Source organism: Homarus americanus, unplaced genomic scaffold (assembly GCF_018991925.1).
Source record: "Homarus americanus isolate GMGI-L3 unplaced genomic scaffold, GMGI_Hamer_2.0 scaffold7585, whole genome shotgun sequence".
In the NCBI taxonomy this organism is placed as follows: Eukaryota; Metazoa; Arthropoda; class Malacostraca; order Decapoda; family Nephropidae; genus Homarus; species Homarus americanus.
In genome coordinates this window covers 395,397-401,396 of record NW_024732384.1, presented here as the reverse complement: position 1 = coordinate 401,396, position 6,000 = coordinate 395,397, and positions in this window count along the sequence as shown.

Below are 6,000 nucleotides of genomic sequence, written 5' to 3'. Positions count from 1 at the left end.
CGGGGAAGTAGATTTTCGAATTTTGGAGAAATATTACCTAATTTTGCGAAGTAGATTATCATAGAAAACGGGAAATTTGTATCATAGAAAATGGGAAATATCTACTTTCCGGGAAAGTTGGTTATCTACTTTCCCGAAAAGTAGATAGATTTTCTACTTTTCGGGAAAGTAGATTATCGACTTTTCGGGGAAGTAGATTTTCGAATTTTGGAGAAATATTACCTAATTTTGCGAAGAAGATTATCATAGAAAACGGGAAATTTGTATCATAGAAAATGGGAAATATCTACTTTCCGGGAAAGTTGGTAATCTACTTTCCCGAAAAGTAGATAGATTTTCTACTTTTCGGGAAAGTAGATTATCGACTTTTCGGGGAAGTAGATTTTCGAGTTTTGGTGAAATATTACCTAATTTTGCGAAGTAGATTATCATAGAAAACGGGAAATTTGTATCATAGAAAATGGGAAATATCTACTTTCCGGGAAAGTTGGTTATCTACTTTCCCGAAAAGTAGATAAATTTTCTACTTTTCGGGAAAGTAGATTATCGAGTTTTTGGGGAAGTAGATTTTCGAATTTTGGAGAAATATTACCTAATTTTGCAAAGTAGATTATCATAGAAAACGGGAAATTTGTATCATAGAAAATGGGAAATATCTACTTTCCGGGAAAGTTGGTTATCTATTTTACCGAAAAGTAGATAGATTTTCTACTTTTCGGGAAAGTAGATTATCGACTTTTCGGGGAAGTAGATTTTCGAGTTTTGGTGAAATATTACCTAATTTTGCGAAGTAGATTATCATAGAAAACGGGAAATTTGTATCATAGAAAATGGGAAATATCTACTTCTTCCCGAAAAGTAGATAGATTTTCACTTTGGAAAGTAGATTATCGACTTTTCGGGAAGTAGATTGAATTTTGAGAAAATACCAATTTTACGAAGTAGATTATCATAGAAAACGAATACAGAAAATGGGAAATATCTACTTTCCGAAAGTTGGTTATCTACTTCCGAAAAGTAGATAAATTTTTACTTTCGAAAGTAGATTATCGACATTTCGGGAAGTAGATTTTCGAATTTGAGAAATATTACCTAATTTTGCGAAGTAGATTATCATAGAAACGGGAAATTTGTATCATAGAAAATGGAAATATCTACTTCCGGAAAGATTCACTTTCCGAAAGTAGATACTTTTCGAAAAGTAGATTATCGACTTTTCGAAGTAGATTTCGAGTTTTGGTGAAATATTACCAATTTTATAAGCAGATTATCATAGAAAACGGGAAATTTGTATCATAGAAAATGAAATATTCACTTTCGAAAGTTAAGTTTCATTTTCCTGAAAGTAGATAAATTTTCTACTTTTCGGAAAGTAGATTATCGACTTTTCGGGAAGTATTTTCGAATTTTGGAGAAATATTACCCAATTTTGCGGAGATTATCAGAAAACGAAATTGTATCATAAATGGAATATCTACTTTCCGAAAGTTGGTTATCTACTTTCCCGAGATAGATTTTCTACTTTTCGAAAGTAGATTATCGACTTTTCGGGAAGATGAGTTTTGGTGAAATATTACCTAATTTTTGCGAAGTAGATTATCATAGAAAACGGGAAATTTGTATCATAGAAAATGGAAATATTCACTTTCCGGAAAAGTTGGTTATCTACTTTCCCGAAAAGTAGATAAATTTTCTACTTTTCGGAAAAGAGATTATCGACTTTTCGAAGTAGATTGAATTTTGGAGAAATATTACCTAATTTTGCGAAGTAGATTATCATAGAAAACGGGAAATTTGTATCACAGAAAATGCTACTTTCCGAAAGTTGGTTATCTACTTTCCCGAAAAGTAGATAGATTTCTACTGGGAAAGTAGATTATCGACTTCGGGGAAGTAGATTTTCGAGTTTTGGTGAAATACCTAATTTTAAGAAGTAGATTATCATAGAAAACAAATTTGTATCATAGAAAATGGGAAATATCTACTTTCCGGGAAAGTTGGTTATCTACTTTTCCCGAAAAGTAGATAAATTTTCTACTTTTCAAAGTAGATTATCGATTTTCGGGGAAGTAGATTTCGAATGAGAAATATTAATAACTATGCGAAGCAGATTATCATAGAAAACGGGAAATTTCTATCATAGAAAATGGAAATATCTACTTTCCGGAAAAGTTGGTTATCTACTTTCCGAAAAGAGATTTTCTACTAGAAAGTAGATTATCGACTTTGAAGTAGATTGAGTTTTGGTGAAATATTACCTAATTTGCGAAGTTTCAGAAAACGAAATTTGTACTCAGAAAATGGGAAATATCTACTTTCCGGAAAGTTGGTTATCTACTTCCCGAAAAGTAGATAAATTTTGTAATTTTCGAGTAGATTGACTTTAAATATTACTCAATTTTGAAGTAGATTATCAGAAACGGGAAATTGTATTACAGAAAATGGGAAATATCTACTTCCGAAAGTTGTTACTACTTTCCCGAAAGATAGATAGATTTTCACTTTCGAGTAGATTATCGACTTCGGGAAAGTAGATAACCAACTTTCCCGGAAAGTAGATATTTCCCATTTTTTATGATACAAATTTCCCGTTTTCTATGATAATCTACTTCGCAAAATTAGGTAATATTTCCCCCAAAATTCGAAAATCTACTTCCCCGAAAAGTCGATAATCTACTTTCCCGAAAAGTAGAAAATCTATCTACTTTTCGGGAAAGTAGATAACCAACTTTCCCGGAAAGTAGATATTTCCCATTTTTTATGATACAAATTTCCCGTTTTCTATGATAATCTACTTCGCAAAATTAGGTAATATTTCCCCCAAAATTCGAAAATCTACTTCCCCGAAAAGTCGATAATCTACTTTCCCGAAAAGTAGAAAATCTATCTACTTTTCGGGAAAGTAGATAACCAACTTTCCCGGAAAGTAGATATTTCCCATTTTTTATGATACAAATTTCCCGTTTTCTATGATAATCTACTTCGCAAAATTAGGTAATATTTCCCCCAAAATTCGAAAATCTGCTTCCCCGAAAAGTCGATAATCTACTTTCCCGAAAAGTAGAAAATCTATCTACTTTTCGGGAAAGTAGATAACCAACTTTCCCGGAAAGTAGATATTTCCCATTTTTTATGATACAAATTTCCCGTTTTCTATGATAATCTACTTCGCAAAATTAGGTAATATTTCCCCCAAAATTCGAAAATCTACTTCCCCGAAAAGTCGATAATCTACTTTCCCGAAAAGTAGAAAATCTATCTACTTTTCGGGAAAGTAGATAACCAACTTTCCCGGAAAGTAGATATTTCCCATTTTTTATGATGCAAATTTCACGTTTTCTATGATAATCTACTTTGCAAAATTAGGTAATATTTCCCACCAAATTCGAAAATCTACTTCCCCGAAAAGTCAATAATCTACTTTCCCGAAAAGTAGAAAATCTATCTACTTTTCGGGAAAGTAGATAACCAACTTTCCCGGAAAGTAGATATTTCCCATTTTTTATGATACAAATTTCCCGTTTTCTATGATAATCTACTTCGCAAAATTAGGTAATATTTCCCCCAAAATTCGAAAATCTACTTCCCCGAAAAGTCGATAATCTACTTTCCCGAAAAGTAGAAAATCTATCTACTTTTCGGGAAAGTAGATAACCAACTTTCCCGGAAAGTAGATATTTCCCATTTTTTATGATACAAATTTCCCGTTTTCTATGATAATCTACTTCGCAAAATTAGGTAATATTTCCCCCAAAATTCGAAAATCTACTTCCCCGAAAAGTCGATAATCTACTTTCCCAAAAAGTAGAAAATCTATCTACTTTTCGGGAAAGTAGATAACCAACTTTCCCGGAAAGTAGATATTTCCCATTTTTTATGATACAAATTTCCCGTTTTCTATGATAATCTACTTCGCAAAATTAGGTAATATTTCCCCCAAAATTCGAAAATCTACTTCCCCGAAAAGTCGATAATCTACTTTCCCGAAAAGTAGAAAATCTATCTACTTTTCGGGAAAGTAGATAACCAACTTTCCCGGAAAGTAGATATTTCCCATTTTTTATGATACAAATTTCCCGTTTTCTATGATAATCTACTTCGCAAAATTACGTAATATTTCCCCCAAATTCGAAAATCTACTTCCCCGAAAAGTCGATAATCTACTTTCCCGAAAAGTAGAAAAGCTATCTACTTTTCGGGAAAGTAGATAACCAACTTTCCCGGAAAGTAGATATTTCCCATTTTTTATGATACAAATTTCCCGTTTTCTATGATAATCTACTTCGCAAAATTAGGTAATATTTCCCCCAAAATTCGAAAATCTACTTCCCCGAAAAGTCGATAATCTACTTTCCCGAAAAGTAGAAAATCTATCTACTTTTCGGGAAAGTAGATAACCAACTTTCCCGGAAAGTAGATATTTCCCATTTTTTATGATACAAATTTCCCGTTTTCTATGATAATCTACTTCGCAAAATTAGGTAATATTTCCCCCAAAATTCGAAAATCTTCTTCCCCAAAAAGTCGATAATCTACTTTCCCGAAAAGTAGAAAATCTATCTACTTTTCGGGAAGTAGATAACCAACTTTCCCGGAAAGTAGATATTTCCCATTTTTATGATACAAATTTCCCGTTTTCTATGATAATCTACTTCGCAAAATTAGGTAATATTTCCCACAAAATTCGAAAATCTTCTTCCCCAAAAAGTCGATAATCTACTTTCCCGAAAAGTAGAAAATCTATCTACTTTTCGGGAAAGTAGATAACCAACTTTCCCGGAAAGTAGATATTTCCCATTTTTTATGATACAAATTTCCCGTTTTCTATGATAATCTACTTCGCAAAATTAGGTAATATTTCCCCCAAAATTCGAAAATCTACTTCCCCGAAAAGTCGATAATCTACTTTCCCGAAAAGTAGAAAATCTATCTACTTTTCGGGAAAGTAGATAACCAACTTTCCCGGAAAGTAGATATTTCCCATTTTTTATGATACAAATTTCCCGTTTTCTATGATAATCTACTTCGCAAAATTAGGTAATATTTCCCCCAAAATTCGAAAATCTACTTCCCCGAAAAGTCGATAATCTACTTTCCCGAAAAGTAGAAAATCTATCTACTTTTCGGGAAAGTAGATAACCAACTTTCCCGGAAAGTAGATATTTCCCATTTTTTATGATACAAATTTCCCGTTTTCTATGATAATCTACTTCGCAAAATTAGGTAATATTTCCCCCAAAATTCGAAAATCTACTTCCCCGAAAAGTCGATAATCTACTTTCCCGAAAAGTAGAAAATCTATCTACTTTTCGGGAAAGTAGATAACCAACTTTCCCGGAAAGTAGATATTTCCCATTTTTTATGATACAAATTTCCCGTTTTCTATGATTATCTACTTCGCAAAATTAGGTAATATTTCCCCCAAAATTCGAAAATCTACTTCCCCGAAAAGTCGATAATCTACTTTCCCGAAAAGTAGAAAATCTATCTACTTTTCGGGAAAGTAGATAACCAACTTTCCCGGAAAGTAGATATTTCCCATTTTTATGATACAAATTTCCCGTTTTCTATGATAATCTACTTCGCAAAATTAGGTAATATTTCCCCCCAAATTCGAAAATCTACTTCCCCGAAAAGTCGATAATCTACTTTCCCGAAAAGTAGAAAAGCTATCTACTTTTCGGGAAAGTAGATAACCAACTTTCCCGGAAAGTAGATATTTCCCATTTTTTATGATACAAATTTCCCGTTTTCTATGATAATCTACTTCGCAAAATTAGGTAATATTTCCCCCAAAATTCGAAAATCTACTTCCCCGAAAAGTCGATAATCTACTTTCCCGAAAAGTAGAAAAGCTATCTACTTTTCGAGAAAGTAGATAACCAACTTTCCCGGAAAGTAGATATTTCCCATTTTTTATGATACAAATTTCCCGTTTTCTATGATAATCTACTTCGCAAAATTAGGTAATATTTCCCCCAAAATTCGAAAATCTACTTC